The sequence below is a fragment of the Typopeltis vanoorti genome, chromosome 13 (assembly GCF_054136105.1).
Source record: "Typopeltis vanoorti isolate ZY-2024b chromosome 13, IOZ_Tvanoo_1.0, whole genome shotgun sequence".
Taxonomy (NCBI): domain Eukaryota; kingdom Metazoa; phylum Arthropoda; class Arachnida; order Uropygi; family Thelyphonidae; genus Typopeltis; species Typopeltis vanoorti.
In genome coordinates, this window is record NC_143561.1 from 114,039,520 (window position 1) to 114,065,200 (window position 25,681).

Consider the following 25,681-nt stretch of genomic DNA (forward strand, 5'->3'; position numbering starts at 1 on the left):
GACACTTCTGTGCATGTCAACAGAAGGAGAATCCATTCCGATAATAGAGTAATCAATCCATATTGTGGGATGAGTTGTTTATTATTACAGAAAATTAATCAGAAAATTAACTTCTCTTTTATGATCATTTCTTTCTCTCCTTCAACATGAATCGACTCTTCTTGGAAGTCTGCCAACGAGAGCTCTCCCTTGTGTGGTCGGACTATATTATACAGTATCTCCATGGAGTATGGAGACTCATTGTGGGAGACCCAAACTATTACACACACACACAAAAGTTATCACACCTTAATCTCATTCACTGTCAGGGAACTCGCAACTAATTCTGGAAATCCATTCCACTTATTCACAACTCTCCATGCAAAAAATCTAGCCGGCTCCCCCCCCCCCCCCCTACTAACCACATTCTTACATAACTTCCACATGTGGCCTCTGGTTCACTTTTTGTCATGTATTGAGTTTTCTTTGCATCCATTTTATAAATCCCATGTAATATCTTAAAAGATTCTATCATGCTCTCTCTCTTTTCCACCTATCAACTTAACTTTGTAACCCACAAACCTTCAACCTGACCTCATAAGGAACGTTCCAGAGACCTGTCATCAGCTTAGTCACTTATCTCTGAATCTTCTCTACCAGTTCCTGGTTCATAAGAAAGAATATTATGTAATGTATTATATTATATAATCCACATCAGCATATTACACTGCTAGAGTGTCAGGTTTAGATTTATGGCTGAAGCAACTCAGCCTAATATAATATTAGGCTATGTGGCCAATGTATCATGCCTGTTAATTGTGTGTTCTCATTGTCTGTTTTCTGCTAGAGTGTTATATACGAGGGTGGTCTGAAAAGTTCTCGGCCTCGACCATAGATGGCAACACTGTTGACAAGATTTTTTTTTTCTAAGTTGATACATCTGCCATAAGCTCCATGTGAAATTGCAAGTCATTCTATTAAGTAGTTTGTTTCATACAGCTATCTGAAGCAAAAGTGTTGTCTGTATCCCTTGAAATAGATAAAATTGAGTATCGTATGGTTATAAAATTCTTTCTAAAAGAAAGTTTAACGCCAAAAGAAATTCATTCGAAGTTCATAAAAATTTATAGGTACTCTTCACCTTCATTTTTCGACAATTAAGAAATGGGCTGCTGAATTTAAACATGGCCATACCAGCCTTGATGATGATCCACGTGAAAGATGTCCAAAAAGAACTTTTTGGACATCCAAAAATTTACACCAGGAATTTCTGGTGTTGTTACACCAGAAATCATTGATCAAGTGCACAATATGGTATTGGATGACCGGCGAGTCAAAGTGTGTGAAATTGCTGAGACTATAGACATTTCAGAAGAACGTGTAGGATGTATTTTGCATGAAGAATTGCAAATGAAAAAGCTTTGTGCAAGATGGGTGCCACGTTTGCTCACAGCAGATCAAAAACACACTCGCATGAAAATCTCTGAACAGTGCTTGGAGCATTTTAACAAAACTGATTTTGTGCATTGATTTATTACTATGGATGAGACTTGGTTTACCATTGCACACCGGAATCCAAACAGCAGTCAAAACGGTGGACAGAAGCCATTTGTTCAGTGCCAAAGAAGACAAAGTTGGTTCCATCAGCAAGAAAGGGCATGGCATCGGCATTTTGTTTATTAATTATCTTGAAAAGAGTAAGACAATAACCGGGGAACATTATTCCGATCTTTTAACCAGACTAGATGGGGTTTGCAGAAAAAAAATCATCCTTCATCAGGACAATGCACCTGCCCACAAAGGTGTTTTGGTAATGGGAAAATTAAGGGATCTGCACTATGAATTGTTGGAACATCCACCCTATTCCCCGGATTGGGCTCCCTCTGCCTTCTATCTCTTCCCAAAACTAAAACTCTTCCTTGCTGGTCAGCATTTTTCTTCTAATCAAGATGTGATAGCAGCTGTAGAGGGGTATTTTGCCATCTTACTGAGAACCACTACAGGGACGGGATAATGGCATTGGAGCATCTCTGGAATAAATGTATTAGTCTTAAGGGAGATTATGTTGAAATATAAAAATAATTTTGAAATTATAAATTCGTATTTTCATTGTTAGGCCGAGAACCTTTCACACCACCATCGTGCAGTAATCCCTCAATTAATGCAATTTCAATCAGTATGCTTCTTGAATTGAGAAATTCATAAATTGATACATAATTTTGATCAATATGGAATAACATTCAGATAATGCGATATCGGGTTAGAGTAGATATATTTTTTCAAATGATGTGCATGAAATTTCTGCAAAACAAATGAACAATTCATATACAGAGACCATTGAAACCATCGTTGGGCTAACAACTACTTGCCTTTACTGGTAAATGCAACATTTTTATTGTATTACAGGCCAAAGAATGATCACATCCCCTTTCTGTGTACTGTTCAGAAACAATTAAAACTACAATGGGATACAATGCAATTTTGCTGCCATAATTCTAGAACTACTGTATCATCATCATCAAATTCCTGCCATGTATCCTCAAGGGGTGTATAGGATATGACAGATACTACATGAAAAAATTACATCATTACTAACTTCCTATCTACAATTTTCCTCCAAATCAGTCTGTTACTTGTCAAGACTCCAACATTATCAGATCTTATATTTCTATCGTCTAAGGCACTTTGTACCATATCAATCCACCTATATCTTTTTTTTCCTCCTGGTCGTTTTCCTGCCAACCTGAGAGAACACTTGTTTTGCTAATCTTTCCTCTCCCATTCTATTTAAGTGACCATACCACCTGAGATTAGCTCTGCTAACACATTCCTGGATGCTGACAATGTCAAGTTCTTTCCTAATATCCTCATTTTTAATATGATATTGCCATTGATGCCATCTGTTCATGCCTCTAATCTTTCTCAGGACTCTCATATCTGCGGTCTCTAGTCTTTGGTCAAGTGTTTTACTTCTGACCCAGCTCTCAGATCCATAAGTTAAAACTGGTTTGAACACTATCTTGTATACAGCTAATTTAGTGTTCCGACTAATTTCTCTCTTATTCCATATGAATTTATTCAATTGACTTCCCACCATACCAGCTTTGCTGATTCTGTTGTCTATTTCTATATTTAATTTACCATCTTCAGTAAAAATCGTGCCTCAGTAGCTGAAATGTTTTACTTGTTCAACAGGTTCTCCATTCACAACACAGTTGACATTTTCAATGATTCTGCCAATTTTCATTGTCTTTGTCTTTTTATTGCTAACCTTCATACCATATCTATTACAACAGCAATTGAATTTAGTCAGAGAATCTTGCAGACTTGTAGCGGATTTATTTATAAGTATAACATCATCCGAATAAAGCAAAGAGCTGACATTAACATCTCCAATTTTGATATCAGGTTTAATACCACTTTCCTTCATAATGTGATCCATATAGATAATGAATAACAGAGGGGATAATGTACATCCTTGTCTCACACCAGATTTAACATTAAACCATCTTCCTGTACTTCCTTCAATTCTAACTGCTGACTTACAACTCAAATAAAGACTAAGTATTGCTTGATATAATGCCCCATTGACACCATATAACTGTAGTGTATTGAATAGCTTCTCTCTTGGCACCTTGTCATATGCCTTTTCCAAATCGACAAAACTTAAATACAGATCTTTGTTATATTCCCATGCTTTCTCGACTATTTGTCGTAAAGTGAAGATCTGATCCTCACAGCCTCTATTTGGCCTGAATCCAGCTTGTTCTTCACCAAGCTTTTCTTCCACAATTCTTCTCAACCGTTTCTCAAGTATACTTGCATAGATCTTGCCAGGAACACTCAGTAGGGAAATACCTCTGTAATTCTCACATTCAGTTTTATTTCCCTTTTTATATATGGGTAGTATGAGAGCTCTACTCCAGTCATTGGGAATTGTCCCTCTGTCCAGGCTTTCTGAACTATGCAGTGCAGCCACTGTAAGACTTTTATACCACCATACTTCAGCATTTCTGGTCGAATATCATCTACTCCTGCTGCCTTTCCACATTTCAAGCCTTTTTATGGCTTTTCTACTTCAAGTATGGATATGTATTCCTGACTGCATGCCTGGTCAGTGTTTTTTATCACTGTGCTGTCATCACTGCTTGTTTCATTTAGCAGTTTTTCAAAGTAATTACTCCATACTTCAAGGATATCTTTTTCTCCTGTTTTCATGTCACCTTTATCATCTCTAACTCCTTTTACAGCACTCTTTCCTCCATTCCTAAGCTTCTTCAACAACCTCCAGAATATTTTGCCACCCTCTTGATATTTATTTTCTATGTTCTTGCCAAAGTCCTCCCATGACTTTTGTTTAGCTAGTTTTACACACTGTTTAGCTTTCTTAGATTTGTCTCTATATTCTGTAAGAGTAAAAGCTGACTTATTTGCCAGGAACTTTTGATATGCTTTCTTCTTTTCCTTCACTGCCTCTTTAACTTCCTGTGTCCACCATGGAGTTCTGATTTTTTTATCCTTGCACACAACCTCTCCACATGCCTCTCTGGCAGAATCAATCAATGTTTTCTTCAGAGTTTGCCACTGAATCTCCAAGGTTTGATTCCTGTTCTCCAACTCTTTCATTTTCTTTTCAATAATCTTTCTGTATTTTAGTCTACAGTTCACATCTGAGAGCTGCTCAACTTTTATTCGCTTTAAAACTTTCTTACATGTTATTCTTTTCAATATGAAATTCAATTTTATCCTGCTCAAGACTAAATAGTGATCACTTCCAATTTCAAATCCTCTGTACACTCTGGTGTCCTGCACTAGGGAGAAAACATCACTATCAACAATAACATAGTCAATGAGACTTTTCTTATTCCTAGCCTCTTCTCTCCATGTGAATTTGTGCACATTTTTATGTTGGAATATGGTGTTAGTAATAACCAGTCCATGTCCTGAGCAGAAATCCAACAGATATTTGCCATTATTATTAGCTTTGCTCTTTTCTCCAAATTTTCCCAAAATATTTTTGTATGTCTCACAATCATTTCCTACTCTACTATTTAGATCCCCAACAAGGACCAACTTTTCCTTTCTCATTGTGTCAGTTGCTTTTTCTAAAGCCTCAAAAAATTCCTCCACTTCTACCTTAGTAGAACCTTCTGTGGGACCATAGGCACAAATAAGTCTCATTGTCCAGTTCCCCATTCTCATATTTGCCCACATTACTCTACTTGAGACTGACTGCCATTCAAGAAGATTAGCCTCATATTTTGTGTTGAATACTATGGCTACTCCTTCTTTTCCTTGATTGTCATTGCCTGAATATAACATTTTGTATTTATTGCTCAGAAAGATCCCACCAGTTTTGGTCTTTTTTGTTTCAGTCACCCCTATTATGTTGATCTGGTACTTATCTAATTCCTCAGCTAGCTCCATTTCTTTGCCATTCAGGCTTCTTACGTTGATAGTACCGATCTTTAACTCTGGTGATGTCGAGTTGGGGCTTGTTTTCAGATTTGTTCCAGTAGCTGACTTTTTGCTGTTCGCCCTGGTTCCCTGGCGAAAACAACAGGGGCCTTGTTTAACCGGGCAACGCCCCAGCCGGCATGAAATTTTGTCATGTTGTACCATCATTTTTTATTTTGGTTTAACCAATAAGAATACAATTTGGTCGGCTAAATCCCAAATTGCCAGCCCATCTTCTTTCGTTCAGTATCAAAGTAGATACCCAACAGGGTGCACCACGAGAAGGTGAGGATTGGACATTAGGTCAGAAGCCCTGGTCGGTTCTCTGCATTCCTTTAAAGGCTATGTGGAGGTCTCCTCTCAGTTATACAGCTTTGACCCTTCAGCACCCCTAAGAACTACTGTATTATACTCTTAAGGTATGCCATTGAAAATATTCATGAATCATGGCATGAAGTGACATCAAGCAACATGAGAAGGGTTTGGATACTTCTATTGTTGTATTGCACAGTTAGATAACAACACTGGAAGAGAGCTTGGCTTAGATCCATTGTGTTCAACCCCATGCTAGCATATGTGGTGAAAAGGCCAAGGATTTGCGATCAATTGGTACTTCATGAATCAAAGTTACCACACCCCAACTCAACATCACCAGAGTTAAAGATCGGTACTATCAACATAAGAAGTCTGAATGGCAAAGAAATGGAGCTAGCTGAGGAATTAGATAAGTACCAGATCAACATAATAGGGGTGACTGAAACAAAAAAGACAAAAACTGGTGAGATCTTTCTGAACAATAAATACAAAATGTTATATTCAGGAAATTACAATCAAGGAAAAGAAGGAGTAGCCATAGTATTCAACACAAAATACAAGGCTAATCTTCTTGAATGGCAGGCAGTCTCAAGTAGAGTGATGTGGGCAAATATCAGAATGGGGAATTGGACAATGAGACTTATTTGTGCCTATGGTCCCACAGAAGGTTCTACTAAGGTAGAAGTGGTGGAATTTGTTGATGCTTTAGAAAATGCAACTGACACAATGAAAAAGGAAAAGTTGGTCCTTGTTGGGGATCTAAGTAGCAGAGTTGGAAATGATTGTCAGACATACAAAAATATTTTGGGAAAATTTGGAGAAAAGAGCAAAGCCAATAATAATGGCAAATACCTGTTAGATTTCTGCTCAGGACATGGACTGGTTATTACTAACACCATGTTCCAACATAAAAATATGCACAAATTCACATGGAGAGAAGAGGCAAGGAATAAGAAAAGTCTCATTGACTATGTTATTGTTGATAGTGATGGTTTCTCCCTGATGCAGGACACCAGAGTGTACAGAGGATTTGAAATTGGAAGCGATCACTATTTAGTCTTGAGCAGGATAAAATTGAATTTCATATTGAAAAGAATAACATGTAAGAAAGTTTTAAAGTGAGTAAAAATTGAGCAGCTTTCAGATATGAACTGTGGACTAAAATACACAAAGATTATTGAAGAAAAAATGAAATAGTTTGAGAACAGGAACCAAACCTTGCAAATTCAGTGGCAAGCCTTGAAGAAAACCCTGATTGATTCAGCCAGAAGGGCATGTGGGGAGGTTGTCTGCAAGGATAGAAAAATCAGAGCTCCATGGTCGACACAGGAAGTTAAAGAGACAGTGAAGGAAAAGAAGAAAGCATATCAAAAGTTTCTGGCAAATAAGTCAGCTTGTGCTCTTAGAGAATACAGAGACAAATGTAAGAAAGCTATACACTGTGTAAAACTAGCTAAACAATAGTCATGAGAGGACTTTGGCAAGAACATAAAAAATAAGTATCAAGAAGGTGGCAAGTTATTCTGGAGGTTGTTGAAGAAGCTCAGAAATGGGGGAAAGAGTGTGCTGTAATGGGAATTAGAGATGATAAAGATGACATGAAAACAGGAGAAAAAGATATCCTTGAAGTATGGAGAAATTACTTCGAAAAATTGCTAAATGAAACAAGCATGATGGCACAGTGGTAAAAAACACTCAACAGGCATACAGTCAGGAACACACATCCATACTTGAAGTAGAAAAAGCCATCAAAGGCTTGAAATATGGAAAGGTTTCAAGAGTAGATGATATTCGACCAGAAATGCTGAAGTATGGTGGTATAAAAGTCTTACATTGGCTGCACTGCAAAGTTTAGAAAGCCTGGAAAGAGGGACGAATTCCTGATGATTGGAGTAGAGCTCTAATAGTACCCATATATAAAAGGGGAAATAAAACTGAATGTGAGAATTACAGAGGTATTATCCTACTGAGTGTTCCTGGCAAGATCTATGCAAGCATGCTTGAGAAACGGTTGAGAAGAATTGTGGAAGAAAAGCTTGGTGAAGAATAAACTGGATTCAGGCCAAATAGAGGCTGTCAGGATGAGATCTTCACTTTACGTCAAATAGTTCATAAAGCATGGGAATATAATAAAGATCTGTATTTAAGTTTTGTCGATCTGGAAAAAGCACATGACAAGGTGCCAAGAGAGAAGCTGTTCAATACACTACAGTTATATGGCGTCAATGGGGCATTATATCAAGCAAATCTTAGTCTGTATTTGAGTTGCAAGTTAGCAGTTAGAATTGAAGGAAGTACAGGGAGATGGTGTAATGTTAAATCTGGTGTGAGACAAGAATGTGCATTATCCCTTCTGTTATTCATTACCTATATGGATCACATTATGAAGGAAAGTGGTATTAAACATGATATCAGAATTGGAGATGTTAATGTCAGCTCTTTGCTTTATGCAGACGATGTTATACTTCTAAATAAATCTGCTACAAGTTTGCGAGATTCCCTGACTAAATTGAATAACTGTGGTAATAGATATGGTGTGAAGGTCAGCATTAAAATGATAAAGACAATGAAATTAGGTAGAATTGTTGAAAATTTCAACTGTGTTGGGAACAGGGAACCTGTGGAACAAGTAAGACATTTCAGCTGCTTAGGCACGATTTTTAGTGAAGATGGTAAATTAAATATGGAAATAGACAACAGAATCAACAAAGCTATTATGGTAGGAAGTCAATTGAATAAATTCATATGGAATAAGAGAGAAATTAGTCAGAACACTAAATTAGCTGTATATAAGACAGTGTTCAAACCAGTTTTAACTTATATATCTGAGAGCTTGGTCAGAAGTAAAACACTTGTCCTAGAGACTGCAGATATGAGATTCCTGAGAAAGATTAGAGACGTAAACAGATGGCATCAATGGCAATATCGTATTAAAAATTAACGATTATATTAGGAAAGAACTTGACATTATCGGCATCCAGGAATGCGTTAGCAGAGCTAATCTCAGGTGGTGTGGTCACTTAAACAGAATGGGCAAGGAAAGATTAGCAAAACAAGTGTTCTCTGCCAGGTTGGCAGGAAAATGACCCAGAGGAAGACCAAGATATAGGTGGATTGATACGATACAATGTGCCTTAGACGATAGAAATATAAGATCTGATAATAATATTGGAGTCTTGACAAGTAACAGACTGATTTTGAGGAAAATTGTAGATAGGAAGTTAGTAATGATGTAAATTTTTCATGTAGTTCTAACATATCCTGTACATCCCTTGAGGGTACATGTCAGGAATTTAATGGTGATGATGAGAATCACAGTTGTCCAGTTGTAAATATATATATATATATAATTTTGCATAAAAAAATGAAAAAAATTATTTTTTATTATGCAGTTTAATTTTTATTGCCACGGTTACTTTCTGTGATATTCATTCACCCATATAAAAATTATTTCAAAAAACAAGTAATTTGATTATAGTAGCAAATTCATTTTCTGCCAGAAACAATTGTGGTGATTGCGAAATGGTTTGACAAACAAGTTCTTGATGAATTAGATACTGCAAATTTTGGAAAATTACCAAAATTGCATTTCAAAGATTTGAGTAATGACTCTGTTCTTTCCTTAATATTCTTCCTCTTTTCTCATCTCTAACTTAGGTGAATATCATATCTGATTTGTGAAGCAGATACATTTTTGTACAGGCTAGAAGATAACTAACAAGATTTCTTGCAGTGATTTGCACTTTTGAAATGATCATGCCCTTGAGCAAAATAGATAAATTCACTGAAACTTTTCTTTCTCTGCTACACAGAGAAAGAAAAGAAAGTAATGGTTTAGACCAGTGGTTCCCAATTTATTTCAATCAATGAACCCTTTTCAACTTGATTAAAACAAAAAAAAAATTGGACACCTTCGCAATTTTTACAGATTATAAAAAAAACAAAAAAAATCAAAAATAATTATTGAAAATACCAAAAAACAGATTAATAATGGAAAAGCAAATATTATTAATTCAAACTAGTATTAAAATTAAGGATTAAACTTATTATTTTCTTTCAAAATTTGATTTAATTGTTGACAGCTGAATTCGAATATCATCCAATAGTGGCATCCAACTTACTTCAGTATTTTATTTTTGTTGCAGTGTAGTTGCTTTCACACAAATATGTGATGCTAAACAACAACAAACAACAAATTGCCTTTTGAAATAAATTTGGATAATCTTTTGAGTCTCATCAAAACTTGTTTAATGAAACTTAATTAAATTTAACTTTTATTTGGCTGTTTAATATTAGGTTGATGAGATTTTCATATTCTGAAGTAGATAGTTCCTCTGTTTTTTCTTTAATATAGAAAGGATTGAAAACCCAATAGTCATTATCATCTTTTAGTAGAAAAAAGTATTTGTTTAATGCCATGTTTATTGATTTTGGATGACAAATAATTTCTTTTCGAATTTCCGTGTCTATTTCACAGTTCGATTCTCATAAAAAGTCATTTAAAATTGGAAATGGATCCATAATTTTTTTTTTTTCCAAACAGCCTTGGTCCAGTATTGTAACTTTCACAATAACAATGATCATAATTTATCTTTTATGATGAAAATATTTACATTTTTTCCTTGAAGGGAGAGAGAAACATTCAATTTTGTGAATATATCCACCAGATAAGCAATTTGACTCAACCACGAAATGCTTCTAAAGCGACCTGCTGATAGAAATTTGTCATTGTATAAGTCTGTGGCAAGCTGTTCTCATAATTCAAACAATCTGACAAGAACTCTACCACGGGACGGCCATCTAATTTCAGTATGTACCAGCAAAAATGTATATTGGCTGCCCATATCATCACATATAATTTTGAATAATCTTGTTTTTAACGGTCGTGTTTTCACAAAATTAATATTCACTGCTTCATCTAAAATACATTTTAAAGATGAAGGGATTTTTGAGTGCATGTCTATGAAGAACATGGTGACTGCTTGTACATGTTTTAGCAAGATTTTTAAATCATGTTTCTGCCCCTTTCACAGGTCCTATCATTGACTTCACACCATCTCAACATACATTGACACATTTCTCCCAACTTATTTCACAAATCTTAATAAAATCGTCAGTACATTTAAATAACATTTCTCCTGTTGTATTGGCATGTAAATTTTCACTGAGTCTTCTTCCATAGAATTATTGTAGTAATAATGAACGAAAACCAATAAAATTGATAGGTTTGCAAATTCCATTGTCTCATCTAATTGTAAAGAGTACTCATCACATGACTCAAGTCTTAAATGAGATCCTGCTCAGTATCCTCAGCCATATCATGAATTTTGCATGAAACTGTATTATTTGAGAAAGAAATTTTATCGTTTTGTAGGAAGCCATCTTTAATACATAGTTTATGAGAGTTTCTGAAATTGTATGTGCTTTACCTGCAAGCGCTCTATGGTAAGTTGCTTTGTAAGAAGCCATCTTTTGTTATCCAACACCATTTTTGTAAAGAGACTCAAGTTTTCTTTCAAAAAATTTGACATCTTTATTTTTATATTCTGACTGGTTCATTTCAAAATGTCTGCACAATTTAGCTGTGCTAACGAACTATTCGATAAGATCTTGCTGCATAATATACATACCACATCAGGGCCCTTGGAATATCCTGTGGTTGTGAATCTGAGTAATAAATAACTCATCGTATTTACATTTTTTATATTAACAAACAACACTTCCCTTTTCCTTGTTTCATCTGCTACATAAGTGATGCTAGTGCCTTGATCTGTATTTTTGTCAGTATCATTAGAAAGATGTGAACTGCTTGCTACAATTTTTTTTAAAATTCCTCTCAACTATTGATCCATGATATTTTAATTTGGGGTATACACAACTTTTAAATTTATACAATGTCCACTTTTATATGAAAAGTAGATAAGATATCACAAAATGATTGCAGTGCAAAAAACCACCGAACTATGACTGGTACACCGGCTGGTATTCTGCACCACTGCACCCTACCTCACTACAAATGATTTTGTCGGGGGATATGACTCAACTAGTGGTGGGAGAATCGGATACAATTATTCGATTCATTCATCCACCATTTGGCTCAATGGATTTCATTGAAATTTTTGAAACTTTGTTTAAATAAATTTTTCTTACATATTTTAAACTATTAATTAGAGCTCAAAAACTAATTTTATTACAGAACCCTAAATTTTATCTGCGGTACACAAGTTGGGAACCTCTGGTTTAGATTATCCTTGTAAATATTTCTCAAATAAATAGTTTTCTGTAGTAAGTATCATCCTGTAATTCCTGATATTAGGATAGTACTACGTGAAAAAAGTTACATCATTACCAATTTCGTATCATCAACAGTTTTCTTCAAGGTTTCAATATTATCAGATTTTATATTTTTTTATTTCTTTATTTTTTTTTAAAGTAAGGCACTTCTTACTTTATTCATCTACCTAGATCTTGATATACCTCAGGTTCCATCCTGGCAAAAAAACACTTTTTTTTTTTTTTTTTTAACCTTTCCTCTCCCATTCTATTTAAGTGACTATACCACCTGTTATTAGCTCAGCTAACACATTCATGAATACTAACAATGTCAAGTTCTTTTGTAATATATCCTCATTTTAACAGTGGAGATGATGTCCTTACCTTACACTTGATTTAACATTAAACTGTCTTCTTGTACCTCCTTCAGTTCTGACAGCTGATATACAACTCAAATATAAGTATGGTCTGCATATTACTTGATATTATGTACTATTTACATCACAAAATTGTAGCAGTTTGAGCAGATTTTCTCTAGGTACCTTGTTATGTGCCAGATCAGCAAAACTTTAAAACAGATCCTTGATACATATTCCCATGATTTCTCAACTATTTATGTTGAAGTGAAAATCTGATCCTAACAACTTCTATTTGGCTTAAGTGCAGCCCATTCTTCTCTGTGGTTCCCTTCCATAATTTTTTGTATCCTTTTTTTTTCAAGTATGCTTTCATAAATCTTAGGAATACTCAGTGGTGAAAATGCTCTGTATATTTCAATTTTTATAAATGGGAACTATGAGAGCTCTACTCCAGTCATTAATAGGTACTCCTGCCTGCATTTCATTTAATATTTTTTACCATTTTTCTCAACTTATTTCATTGAACAGTATCAGAATAATTTCTCCAAACATCTAGAATATTCATATTCAGTTTTTATCACTTATTTTCTATAATAAATTTAGTTTAATCCTTTATCCAAGTGTGAGCAAACAAAGTTTGTGCCTGAAAGTATCTTCAGGACTGGAGTAAGGTGATACAACACCAGGACAACTCGTTGCAAAGGTGTAGCAAGCTACCAACACTCCTGTCTCAGTATCTCCCTTAATGCAAAACACATCTCCTTGCGGATATGTCTAATGTTATGCATTAAGGGAAGGGCCACTACCCAGACTAGTTTCGACCTTTATTGAGGTCTCTTCAGTGGGAGTTCAGTGTTGGTAGCTTGCTACACCTTTGCAACGAGTTGCCCTGGTGTTGTATCACCTTACCCCAGTCCTGAAGATACTTTCAGGCGCAAACTTTGTTTGCTCACACTTGGATAAAGGATTAAACTAAATTTATTATACTCTAACCAAGTGAAAAATAAACTTTCAACACTTATTTTCTATTATAGTAGTCTTTCTTTTATTTCTAAGCTTATCCAAAAAACCTCCAGAATATTTTATCACCTTCCTGATACTTATTTTCTATGTTCTTATTTCATGTCTAAATTTCTGGAACAGAAAACTGCATAGACACTGGAATGTGAATAAATAATTTACTATCTAAAATTACTTATTTACAGTCGATGTTTTCATATCAGAAGCAGTTTAACACTATACCCTCAGTGAAGACACAAACTAAAATGACCTGGATAACAAGAGCAAAATACCTTTAAAAAAAATTGTTTTCTTCATGGTGTGCCACTGAATCACCAAGGTTTAGTTCTTGTTTTTAAACCCTTTTCTTTTTTTTCTTGAACAATATTTGAGTCAACAGTTCACCTCTGAAAGCTACTGAACTTTGATTCATTTTGAAACTTTCTTACACACTTTTCTTTTCAATATGATATTCAATTTTATTCTACTCAAAACTAAATGGCAATCATTTCATTTAAAATCTTCTATATACTTGTGTCATGAACCAGGATGAAGATATATCGCTATTGACAATAACATAGTCAATGATATTTTTCTTATTTCTTGCATCTTTTCTCAATATGAATTTGTACACTTTATGATGGAACATGGTGACTAGTCCATATCCTGAACAGAAGTCTAGCAGCTACTTACTATTTAGCTTTGCTCTTTTCTCCAAATTTTCCAAAACATTTTTTCACTTCCTTTTCTCATCAAACAGTTCTCATTTCCTTCTCTGTGCTGAAGATCTCTAACAAGGACTAACTTTTCATTTTTTTTTTCATTGTGTCAGCCACCTTCTCTTATGCTTCAAAAAATTGCTCCACTTCTTCATTAGTAGAACCTTTTGTTGGACCATAGGCACAAATAAATCTCATTGTTCAGTTCCCTATTCTGTTCTTTGTCCACATCACTACTTGATATTGCCTGCCATTCAAGAAGAATATCCTCATTTTTGGTGTTGAATACTATAGCTATGCCTTCTTTTCCCTGATTGTTATTTCTGGAATAAAATATCTTGTGTTTGTTGCTTTGAAAGATCTCCCCTGTTTGTTTTTCTCTTTGTTTTGATAACACCGGATATGTTGATCTTGTATTTATCCAGTTCTTCTACTAGTTCCATTTCTTTTCCATTGATTCTTCTTATGCTGGAGGTGGCAATCAGGAACTCTGCTGATATTGAGTTGGTATTTGTTCTAGTAGCTGCTTTTTTTTTTTTTTTTTTTTTTTTAAAATCCTGGTTCCCTGATGAAAACTTTGGGAGGGGGTCTTCTTTCTTTAACCAGATAGCCAGCATGACTTCCATCATGTTATTTTGAATGAAGTCAGTAAGAATACAGTTTGATCAGCTTAATTTGTTCACCCAGTATCCACATAGATATGTACTAATGGAGTGCACCATAAGGTGAGGATTGGACATTAGGTCTTTTCTGGACTAATGTCATTCCTTATTCCTTAAAAGATTACATGGAGGTCTCCTTCCAGTTATCTAGTTTTGACTCCCAAGCTTCCTCTGTTGTAAGCAATGAACTTTCAGTTGCAATTAAAGACAGTAAAACATTCTTGTTTAAAAAAAAATTCACAAGTATTTTGTAAGATAATTCATTATTCGTAAGATAATTTTTAAAATCCTTGGACCAGTTAGGATTTTTTCATATTGAATATTTATTTGATTAGCATGATGTCATATAACATAGTGTTTTCTCTGGATGCTTCAGACTTGTTAATCAAGGAATTTGTTATGTGACTACATGCTTGAACGTTTGTCCTGAATTCCTTCATTAGTATGTAGTTGCACAATTCTGTATTGTCAAAAAAAGAAATATAGTGATCAAATTGCTGGTGTTTCTAAATTTGTAGCATATTCACTATTGCATAGTAAATTATATTATTTTGAAATAGACAAACTGAGACTTTATTATAGCAGTACCGTATATTTCTGGTAAATTATTATGAGGTTGCTCTAAAAAGAGATAAAATTGATGAATTAATAGAAACAAATTCCAATTTGCAAGTATGATACTGAAGTGTGAATAGATCAGAATTTGTTGAATGCAATCTCTCTCTCTAACTTCTGAACAGAATTAAAAAAATAAAATAAAAAATAGCTTATTGGCAACATTTTGTGTTTTTGATCATTCATTATGCAGATAGTTTGCTGAAGTTAGATAATATTAATTTTGTACAGAATAAAGTGTCTACTGTTCAACCAGCCCTCAAACAACTTGCACTTTATTGAATCTGTAAGCATGATTTGATTCCTAGAATAGTACTTTCTTACTAAATAGCTTAAGGAAATTACAACGTACAATAGAATACACATTAAAATAAATTTTAATACACTTCCAATATTTCAGCAATGTTCACGTTGCCATTATCACAGGAACTTAAATACAAGACACTTGCACGCAAGCACAACACACAGTAAATGAGGAACAAAGCAGGAATCTATTCTTTCTCCTAAAAGTCCTGATGGTGCCCCCTAGCAGGCAGTGTTGGTATTCTTGGCCGATTGGGCTGAAGGTCTTCTGATGTAGGTTTCCCAAATTTGGGGCAGTCTCATGCGCCCAAATTTGTTTAGGTTTGGATTGTTTCTTAGGGGTGAGGATGATTCCATGAATAGCCTTTCATATTTTAATTTACTACAGTGTATTATCGCGGCTTTCTTCCACCGTATTCTATAGCAGCCACTCTGGTCTGCAAGACCATAGTGGCTGTATTGGTGAAACCGGATATAGTCCTTGTGTTCTGAAATTCTGATATTAGCTGTCCTGCCTGTTTGGCCAAAGTAGGACAGCTTACAGCTACAAGGGAACTTGGTATACACCAGGTAGGTCTAGGGGAGGAGGTTGGTCTTTAGTGGAGCAGATAAAGGATGCCAATTTTTTATGAGGTCTGTAACAAGAAGTTAAGTCATGTTTTTTAGGATTTTTGTAATCCCCCCCCCCCAGGTAAAAAAAACATGAGTTAACTTCTTGTTACTTCTCGTGGAAAGGCTTAGACCGTTGGTTATGCATTTTTTACTAAGTAATTTAAGGAAATTACAGCGTCACTAGGATATACATTAAAATAAATTTTAATATACTTCAATATTTCGGCAACGTCACGTTGCCATTTTCAAGAAACTTAAGAACAAGACATGTGCACACAGGCACAACAAACAGTAAATGAGGAAGAAGCAGGAAGCTATTATTTCTCCTAAAGTCCTGATGGTGCACCTTAGCAGGCAATGTTGGTAATCTTGGGTGATTGGGCTGAAGGTCTTCTGATGTAGGTTTCCCAAATTTGAGGCAGTCTCATGCAGCCAAATTTGTTGAGGTTCGGATTGTTTCTTAGGGCTGAAGCTGATTCCACGAAAAGCCTTTCATACTTGTAATTACTACGGTGCACTATCGTGGCTTTCTTCCACCGTATTCTATGGCAGGTATCCAGTGCATGGTCAGCAAGACCAGAGTGGCTGTACTTTAAATCCATTACTCTAAATCCATCACCATACCCTATATCCGAGGCACGTCAGAAAAAATCACAAAAATCCTAAAAAAAACATGACTTAACTTCTTGTTACAGACCATATAAAAAATTGGCATCCCTTATGTGCTCTACCAAAGACCAACCTTCCCCCCTAGACCTACCTAGTGTATACCAGGTCCCTTGCAGCTATAAGCTGTCCTACTTTGGCCAAACAGGCAGGACAGCCAATATCAGAATTTCAGAACACAAGGACTACATCCAGTTTCACCAGTACAGCCACTCTGGCCTTGCTGACCATGTACGCTGGATACCTGCCATAGAATACAGTGGAAGAAAGCCACGATAGTACACCGTAGTAAATACAAGTATGAAAGGCTTTTCGTGGAATCAGCTTCAGCCCTAAGAAACAATCTGAACCTCAACAAATTTGGCTGCATGAGACTGCCTCAAATTTGGGAAACCTACATCAGAAGACCTTCAGCCCAATCGCCCAAGAATACCAACATTGCCCACTAGGGGGCACCATCAGGACTTTAGGAGAAATAATAGCTTCCTGCTTCTTTCTCATTTACTGTTTGTTGTCCCTGCGTGCACGTCTTGTTCTTAAGTTTCTTGAAAATGGCAACTTGACATTGCCGAAATATTGAAGTATATTAAAATTTATTTTAATGTATATTAGGAAAAAGAAAACCAGGACATCCTCTCAAACGATTCAACAATGACTTCTAAGGCCGGAACAGGCGATGCTAGGCCTAAATCCTTGATACGTATGATGATGATGATGATTTTAATGTATATCTTAGTGACGTTGTAATTTCTATCTTAAATTACTTAGTAAATAATAACTTCTTGTTACAGACCTTATAAAAAATTGGCATCCCTTATCTGCTCCACTAAAGACCAACCTCCTCCCCTTGACCTACCTGGTGTATTATCAAGTCCCTTGCAGCTGTAAGCTGTCCTACTTTGGCCAAACAGACAAGACAGCTAATATCAGAATTTCAGAACACAAGGACTACATCCCATTTCACCAATACAGCCACTGTGGTCTTGCAAACCATGTGCTGGATACCCGCCATAGAATACGGTGGAAGAAAGCCACGATAATACACCGTAGTAAATTCAAATACAAAAGGCTATTCGTGGAATCAGCCTCAGCCCTAAGAAACAATCCAAACCAAAACAAATTTCGGTGGATGAGACTGCCCCAAATTTGGAAAACCTACATCAGAAGACCTTCAGCCCAATCGGCCAAGAATACCAACATTGCCCGCTAGGGGACACCATCAGGACTTTTAGGAGAAAGAAATAGCTTACTGCTTCGTTTCTCATTTACTGTGTGTTGTGCTTGCATGCACGTGCCTTGTGTTTAAGTTCCTGTGATAATGGCAATGTGACGTTGCCAAAATATTGAAAGTGTGTTAAAATTTATTTTAATGTATATTCTATTGTACGTTGTAATTTCCTTAAGCTTTTTAGTAAGAATGTATAACCAATGTCTAAGCCTTTCCACGAGAATTAGAATAGCACTTTTAAACCACACTTTCGTCTACTGACCAGTAAATCAACTAATTGTCAACCCATTTTTATGAATCCCATCTGTGAAAGGTATAAACCTATGTAACACATTCATATTGTGGATAGGATAATGGTTAAATAATCTGAAAATACCTCTCTAGCAGCCAAATGTGGAACTTTTCAAGCCACTTTAGACTTCCAGTAAGCAGGTTGGTTTTTTCATGCCAGGCAATGAAATTTATCTGCTACCTTATTATTACCTAAAGACATTTGCAAATATATATGCTGTAATGGAATTTGAACCCAAGACCTATTAATTGGAGAACAGAACACTGTTAACTGGGTCAACCAGGTCTGTATACTTCACAGTTTGATTTTCTTCTGATCATCTGTCAAACGGGGTGTTTTTTTTTTATTTCTTGAAAGCTTGTCCTTGCCTGTATCCCCTCAAACAAACTCAAATTGGCCGCAGGTCAGAACACATGCAGTTATCAGATATAATACATTCACCTCTTAGCTTCAGTTTCCACACATTTTTATTCTAAAAACTGTCATCCATTTTTTTTTTAAATCAGACTCATCTATAATCTTTTTTTTTTTTTTAAATACCCTCCTAGTAATTTTCCCAGGAACACTTTATAACTACCTTTTTTGTGGTCAAGTAAATTATTACTGCCCATAAATAGTCCATATATAAAGAGAAATGCATACTACCATGACAAGATTAGAAATTAATTTAATAACTAAATTAAGTGCACCAATATTTCACTATACAGTCATACCCCAAAGTTACACGTTAGGTGGGACCAACAAAAAACACGAGTCGAATTCGCATAACTTGCGGTATAATTTTGCATGTAATTTATATATACAAACATACAAAATATTAGTTAATTTGGACCAAAGGTTTACAAAAATACCTATATTTTTTAAGAAATATAATCATAATTGTAGTTTTTCGTACATAAAAAAAAAAGTTATTTCTATGTCGATGGTTTCATAAAATCTAATAGATTTGTCTGACGGCATAATGCCTTTTTCTTGTCATGCAAAATTTCTTCATAGCAAGCTAATGATTTTTTTATTCCTTGCCTTGTGGCTACAATTCATTCCTCGTTAGAATCTATGTCCTCCAAAATCTATAAACCTTGCTTTTTTGATTGTTCTTACTGTGGATTCCTGTAGATCGAACTTCTTTGCTAGCTCACAAATTTTCATTCCGCCTTCAAAATCCTTAATAATGTTGAGTTTTGTTTCCAAAGTCAATGTTTTTCTTTTCTTGCTAGCTGTAGAAGAATCAGACTTGCTTCTTTTGGACGACATTATTATTTTTTATGTCATAAAATTTTTATCAAGAGCATAACATTAAACATTCGCAAGGTTGTAGACTATAAAAATCGTGTATGAACGGAGAAACATGTCGATGCTTATTCGCAGCATGTGCGACACTGGCGAACGAGGCCAGCACCGGAAAGATACGACTAGTGATGAGGCGTGAAGCGGGACAGGAATACATACATATAAGAAACAGCGTAACTCCGGATTCACATAAGTCGGTGTATGACTATACAGTAATCCTTGGATTAATGTGCCTCCGATTAGTGCGTCATTTTTTTTTTTGATACCCAAATTATGTACATCTTAAAAATAAATGTTACAGATTTTAAAAATTTAATATCTATACATTTTTTATGTCTTACTATTTTCAAAAATCACTCATCAGAATGAAATAATTTAGTTACCGATTTAAAACATTTTACAAAGTTATTTTTCATGGCATACTACACTACTTCCATGTACATTATGTATACTATGTTCAAAATTTATATCGTCTGCAATAGTATGCCCACAGATTCGAGACCCTTCAACACTTCTGCTCATGTCACAAAAATTACAATCCATTCCGATAATGGGGTAATCAATCTGTCTTCCGGGATGAGTTGTTTATTATTACACATTGGAAAATTAACTCTTCTTTTATGATCATTGTAGTTTTTAAAGTGGTAACTATTTTGCTTGTATAACAGTTGGGAAATTTTATGAAGCACGTGATTTCGCGTGTTGGTGAAAAATTCGTATGTCCTTCATTTCTTCTTTCCTTCAATTATAATGTCCAAAAGTTAATCAAATCTCATTTTGAAGAATTGAGTGATTCCGACCTCCTAAATTTAGATGCACAGCAGGAAGATTCCGAAGAATGTGAAGAAAATTTAACCACTGACAGTCAGCCAAAAGAGATTTCACAGAAAACAATTTGAAAATATTTTTCGTACAATCGAAGTTTTTAAGCAGCAATGCTTAAAGGCTGACCCTGATTATATTCGATTAGTGCATTTTCGATTAATGCACCTGTTTTAAGGAATGTATTAGGCACACTAATCGAGGGATTGCTGTATGCATCATATAGCATAACTGCATTTTTGATATAGATAACTCAGCATTATTGTTAGTATTTTGCAACATAACAAAGCATATGAACTGTGTTTGAATAACAAAGTCCATATGCTTCCCCCCCCCTTCACCATGTACAGCTGCACCATGGGGGGGGAGATCTTTCTCAGGAGAACCTTCTATGGGAGCATAGGCACAAATAAGTTTTGGTATCCATTTCCCTATTTTGAAGTTTGCCCAAATGACTCTGCTTGAAGCTACCTTCCAATCAAGAAATTTATCTCATGTTTGATGTTTAGAATGCTATTGCTACTCCTTCCTTTCCTTGATTGTTATTGCCCAAATATAGCATCCTATACTTATTATTATTTAATGAGACCTTAACTGTTTTTTGTCTTCTTTGTCTCAGTAATGCCAAGTATGTTTACATGGTACTTTTCCTGTTCTTTTGCAAGTTTGACTTCCTTTCTATTAATACTCCTTATATTGATGGTTGATGGTTCCTTCCACTCTTCTGATGTTGAGCTTATTCTTCTTGTTTGAGATGTTGATTCAGAGTTTGTTCCAGTAGCTGACTTTTCCCTGTTCACTCTGGTTCCCTGACAAAAAACATCAGGAGTCTTGTTTTACTGGGCAATGAAATTTCATTCCTGTCTGCATGAAATTTCATCATGTTGCACCATTGTATGCATTTGTGATTTAAGCAAATAGAGAGTACAATTTGTTCAGCTAAGTCCTAGATTGCAGTCCATCCTCATTCGTTCAATACCCAGTGAATACCTACTAATGGGGCGCACTATGTGAAGGTGAGAATTGGACATTAGATCAGAAATCCCACTCAGTGCTCCGCATTCCATAAAGGCGATGTAGAGGTATCCCCCAGTTATTTGGCTTTAATCTTAAGTGATCCTCTCTTTGAATGAGTAGTCAAATTTAAAATGGCATTGATGTAAAAGATAGCCATCAGCCAGAAGTTTCTATGATCGTTGTCAATCAGCACTGAGCTAAACCAGAATTTTAGTAGTTAAAATATAATTTTTTGTAAAAACTTTTCACAGCTTGCACATATAAAACAAAATATTGAATTTTTTCAAAAGGTCCAATATATTTCATCCAGGGTTACATAGATATAGTCATGGAGACAGACTGGGTAATTATATTCAAAACATGAATATTTTTAAACATTGTTCTTTAATATGTGCCATTAGAAGAACAAATCTTACTGTATAGTGCTTTGTGAGCATTAGTTGATTGCAAGATGAAGCAGCAGAAGAAATATTTGCAGAGTTCAGTGTAGATCATTGGCATCTATATCAAAGCACTAAAAGAAGGAACTTTATTCATAATGCTGGTCTTTTCTAGTAACCATTGATTTACACATAAAACAGTATTTAATCTTGTTTGAAGGTAGGAAATTCTACATATGAAATCTATACACCTTTCTTTCACATGCATAATATTGATGATGAAATCACAGAAACAGTAAAGCATACTTGCTACTTCAATTAGTTATAGAGGAGAAGTATATTTAATTTAATGCTTAAACATTCACACGTGTTTCATAGTAAAAATATCATCAAATTCCTATGTACCCTCAAGGGTGTACAGGATGTTTTGATAGTATTACATGTAAAAGTTACACCATTGCTAATTTCCAATCAGCAATTTTCCTTCAAATTAATTTGTTATCTGTCAAGACTCCAACATTATCAGATCTTATATTTTTGTCTTCTGAGGCATATTTTACTGTATCAATCCAACTTCATCATGGTGTGTCAAGTTCTTTATTGATATCCTCATTTTCATACAATACCGACATTAATGCCATCTGTTCACTCCGATACTCTTTTGCAGAACTTTCATATCTGTGGTCTTCAGTCATTGATAGTGTTTTATTTCTAACTCAGCTCTCGGATCCATAAGTTAAAATTGGTTTGAGCACTGCCTTGTATACAGCTAATTTAGTTAATGTCTTGACTAATTTCTGGGGTTGCTTAAAGGTCAAAGCCAAATAACTGGGAGAAGACCACCTTTCAGGAATGTGGAGAACTGACTGGAGGCTTCTGACATAATAATCAATCCTCATCTGCACGTGATGCAGATGAGGATTGGTTATTACGCATCTGCACATTCCATTAGTACAGTGTTTCTCAATGTTTTTTGGATCATGCTTCACCAACGTCTCAAAGATTTTGATGCCCCCCCAGCATAATAGTCAGCCAAGTTTTGAAAAAGTATAACATAAATATGTATATGTACATTTTCTAATTGCCCCCAAAATATTCAAATCCCCCCCCCCCCTGTGGGGTGTATGCCCCACGTTGAGAAACACACTGCATTAGTAGGTATCTAGTGGGTACTGAATTAATGAGGGTGGGCTGGCAATTTAGAACTTCACCAACCAAATTAGGTGGGCTGGCAATTTAGAACTTCACCAACCAAATTAGGTGGGCTGGCAATTTAGAACTTCACAGATGCATACAATGGTGCAACATGATGAAATTTAATGCAGATGGGGCATTTTCCAGTTAAACAAGATGCCTGCTATTTTTGTCAGGGAACCAGAGTGAACAGGGAAAAGTCAGCTACTGGGACAAACTCTGAATCAACATCTAAAAGAAGAAGAAGAAGAAATCCAACATCAGAAGAATTGAAGAATGGAACCAACATTATAAGGAGTATTAATGGAAAGGAAATCAAACTTGCAGAAGAATTGGAAAAGTACCACATGGACATCATTGGCATTGCCGAGACAAAGAAGGGGCAAAAACAGGTGAGATCTTACTAAATAATAAGTATAGGATGTTATATTCAGGCAATAATGATCAAGGAAAGGAAGGGGCAGTGATAGCATTCAACACCAAAGATGAAGATAAACTCCTTGATTGGAAAACAGTTTCGACTACTAAATTAAGTGCACCAAATTCACTATATTGTCATGTAGCATAATCACATTTTTGATATAGATAATCCAGAATTATTGTTAGTATTTTGCAATATAACAAAGCATATGAACTTTATTTGAATTACAAAGTCCATATGCTTTCTCCTCCACCATGTATAGTTGCCCGATGGGGAGGGATCTTTCTCAGGAGAACATTCTATGGTGCCCATTTCAGTATCAGTATCCATTTCCCTATTTTGAAGTTTGCCCATATGAGTCTACTTGAAACTACCTTCCAACCAAGAAATTTATCTTCATGTTTGATGTAGAATGCTATCACTACTCCTTCCTTTCCTTGATTGTTATTGCCCAAATATAACATCTTATACTTATTATTATTTAATGAGATCTTAACTGTTTTTTGTCTTCTTTGTCTCAGTATTCCTCCACTTCTAAAGAAGAAGTGGAGGAATTTTTTTGAGTCATTAGAACAGGCAGACATAAAGAAAATGGAAAAAGTGGTCCTTGTTAAGCGATCTGGCTTAAGCATGGTAGGAAATGAATCCTATCAGGCATAAAGGAACATTTTGGGAAAATTTGGAGAAAAGGAGAATGCTAATAAGAAGAGTAAGTATTTATTGGACTTCTGCCAGGTAAGATTTATGCAAGCATGCTTGAAAAGAGGTTGAGAAAGATTATGAAAGAGAAACCTGGAGAAGAATGGAACCGTGTCCATCTTCAGGACACATACTAGTCATTACTTACATCATGTTTCAACATAAAGATGTGCACAAGTTCACATAGAGAGAAAACACAAAAAATAAGAAAAGACTCATTGATGATGCCATTATTGATAGTGATATTGTACTGGTTCAGGATAGAAGAGTGTAGAAAAATTTCAAATTCGATGATTTAAAATGGATATCACATTGAAAAGAACAGTATCTAAGAAAGTTAAAATGAAAGCTTGACTATACAAAGTGAAGAAAAAATAAAACAAGAATGAAACCTTGAAATCTCTAGCAAACTGTGAAGAAGACATTGATTGATTCAGCTAGGGAGGTTGTGGTGAAGTTGTCTGAAAGGATAGAAAAGTAAGAACACCATGATGGACACAAGAAGCTAAATAAGCAGTCCTGGAAAAGAAGAAATCATGCCAAAAGTTCCTAGCAAATTAGTCAGCAGATGCACTAAAATAATACAGAGAAAAATGTAAGAGGGCTAAGCTACGTGTAAAACTAACCAAACAAAAGTCATAGGAAGACTTGGGTAAGAGTATGGAAAATAAATATTAGGAAGGTGGCAAAATGTTCTGGAGGCTATGGAAGAAATTTAAAAATGGAGGAAAGAGTACTGTAAAAGGAATCAAAGATAATAAAAGGTGACATGAAAACTGAAGATAAGGATATCCTAAATGTTTTGAGTAATTACTTTGAAAGACTGTTAAATGAACCAAGCAGTGACAGAACAGTACTAGAAAATTTTCAAGAGGAATGTAAAGAGAAGTACATATCAATACTTAAGGTAGAAAAATCTATCATTAACATGAAAAGGTAGCTGGAGTAGACGATATTCAACAGAAATGCTTAAATATGGAGGTATGAAACTTCTGAAGTGGCTACACTGTGTATTTCAGAGGACCTGGCCAGAAGATCAAATTCCTGATGATTGGAGTGGAACTCTCATAGTCTTCTTTCACTATGCCTTATCCCATGTTAAACGGGGTTTGTGCACCGATCTTTAACCTTCCTCTTCCAAGTTCTCCAGTCCTGGGCGTCCTTCGGACTCCATGCTTTCTCCCTAAGATCCTCTGTCACCTTATCCCTCCACCTGAGCTTGGGCCTACCTTCTTTTCCTCCTTCCTTCCAACTCCATATACTCGTTTACCAACATACTCCTCACCCTTCCTCTCTATGTGTCTGAACCACCTCAACCTACTTTCTTGTATCTTCTTGCCAATTGGTCCCACCTTAACCGTCCCTCTGATGTACAGACT

General features: G+C 35.4%; 1 protein-coding gene across 4 annotated transcripts in view; it reads left to right on the plus strand.

Annotated features, from left to right (window-relative positions):
- Positions 1-25,681, plus strand: part of Uggt (UDP-glucose-glycoprotein glucosyltransferase) — an 835,069-nt gene that overhangs the window by 588,306 nt on the left and 221,082 nt on the right. The gene's annotated exons all lie outside the window — the stretch shown is intronic.